The 2,248-nt window shown below is 33.7% G+C and overlaps 1 non-coding gene across 1 annotated transcript; it reads right to left on the bottom strand.

The window, feature by feature from the left end:
* Positions 1-359: 359 nt before the first annotated feature.
* LOC131238329 (small nucleolar RNA R71) lies at positions 360-466 on the bottom strand. Its single transcript, XR_009167730.1, has one exon. It is a non-coding gene; the product is annotated as a small nucleolar RNA R71 (small nucleolar RNA).
* Positions 467-2,248: the final 1,782 nt, after the last annotated feature.

Here is a 2,248-nt window from a genome sequence, read left to right as displayed (position 1 = left end):
CACCACGTACTTTACGAGATTATTTACAACCAGCGGGGGTGAGTACGCCCTCATGCATGATTTTTTCTGAAAATACAGGACATATGGACATCAAGCCAGGGGTTATCCAACTCCTTGCTAAGTTCCATGGGCTTGAATCTGAAGAACCATATCTACATTTGAAAGAGTTTGATGAGATCAGAGCCACTTTATATTTTCAAAATGTGTCTAAGGACACAGTCAGGTTGAGACTCTTTCCTTTTTCCTTAAAAGAGAAGGCTAAGACGTGGTTACATTCACTGCATCCTAGATCCATTGGCACATGGAATGATATGCAAAGGGAATTTATAAAGAAGTTCTTTCCACATCATAAAACGATTACCCTTAGAAAAGCAATCATGAACTTCACCCAAAAGGAGGATGAAACATTTTACCAATGTTGGGAAAGGTTCAAGGATTTGGTCAGTTCATGCCTACAACACGGCTTTGAAACGTGGTGCATTACAAATTTTTTCTATGATGGACTGACATCTTCCATGTGCCAAATGGTCGAGACAATATGTAATGGAGAATTCATTAATAAAAATGTCGACGAGGTATGAGATTATCTCGATAGTCTTGCTGAAAAAACACAACATGGGATTATTACCCAAAATCGAACATCACGTTTAGGCCGACTCAATTAAAGGAGAAAGGTGGATTGTATCTCTTGAAAGAAGAGGATGATCTCAAGTGTAAAGTGACTACGCTCATAAAAAAAGTTGAGGCCATGGAAGGAAAGAAGGATAAGGTTAATGAAAGTGTTTATGGCATCTGTGATTGCAACATTCATACAACTAAAAATTATCCTACAATACCCACCTTTCGAGAAGTGTTGAATGAACAATCCAATGCCGTAAATAATTATCAAAGACTTTTCAATGGATCGACCTCTAATACGTACAATCCTGGTTGGAAAAATCATCCAAACTTTAGTTGGAGAAATGGACAAACTGCTACCCCTCAAGGTTTCTTCAATCAAAATTCAAATCAGGGGAAACCTCAAGAAGAACCGGTTCAAAATTCCATGCAAGAGCTGACCCAGGCAATGCGAGACTTTATGCAAAAGATGGATTCACGTATGACGGTTATAGAAAATGAGATGCTTCCTGCACAACCGCTCCCCAATCCTAAACCGCAAAAAGAAATAAGTGATCCCAGCTCTTCAAATCAAATGGGGCACGCTAAATCCATCACACTACCTGAAAAATGGAAAAAAAAAATGATAGATTTAGAGATAGTTCTGGACTGTGTCTAAAATTGCTTGGTTTAAAGACGCTTTAAAGACGGCTGTAAACCGTCTCTAAATTTTTAGACGGCCCTTGACTGTCCTTATTATTGTCTTAAAAATTTGAATGTTGATAAATCATTTAAGACGGTCAAAAACTGTCGTTAACTGCAGATAAAAGACGGCCATTGACCATCGGGAATAAGAGACGGTCCCTGACTGTCTTATATGGCAGAATTTGAGACGGTCATTGACCATCTCTTACTGGTAATTTGAGACTGTCAAGGACCGTATCAATTAGAGGCGGTCGTTGGCCGTCTTTTCCTGTAAGTTGGGACTGTCAAGAGAGCCTGTATTAGAGACGGTCCTTAACAGTCTCTATCTGAGACTGTCAATGACCGTCTCTATTAGAGACGGTCCTTAGCCGTCTTATTATGGTTATTTGAGACTGTCAAGGACCGTCTGCATTAGAGATGGTCCTAAACCGTCTCTAATGCTCAAGTCAAACATTAAGAATAAAAGAAATTATGAATTTCTAAAAAAAAAAAAGGTTAAAAAACTTAGAAAAATGACTAACAATGTTTAAGAAAAAAATTTAGATTTTGAAAAAAAATATAATTTTATAAAAAACTAGATTTTGAAATAAAAATTAAGAACTTTTAATAATGTTGATAATTTTGAAAAAAAAAATTGAAAAGAAAATGATATTTTGAAAAAAAAATTTAAAAATTAAACAAAATTGTCAAATTGCAAAAATATATATATTTTAAAAAATAAAATTAGATTTTGTATTTTGAAAAGAAAAATTAAAAAGTTGTATAACAAAAGTGATATTTAAAAAATGATATTTTGAAGAAGAAAATTTAAAAAATTAAGCAAAATTGTAAAAAAATTGTCAAATTGTAAAAAAAAATATATTTTAAAAAATAAAACTAGATTTTGTATTTTGAAAAGAAAAATTAAAAAGTTGTATAACAAAAGTGACATTTAAAAAATGATATT

The sequence above is a fragment of the Magnolia sinica genome, chromosome 2 (assembly GCF_029962835.1).
Source record: "Magnolia sinica isolate HGM2019 chromosome 2, MsV1, whole genome shotgun sequence".
Classification (NCBI taxonomy): Eukaryota; Viridiplantae; Streptophyta; class Magnoliopsida; order Magnoliales; family Magnoliaceae; genus Magnolia; species Magnolia sinica.
Note: the sequence above shows the minus strand (reverse complement) of the source record. Positions and strands in the feature narration are given on the sequence as shown.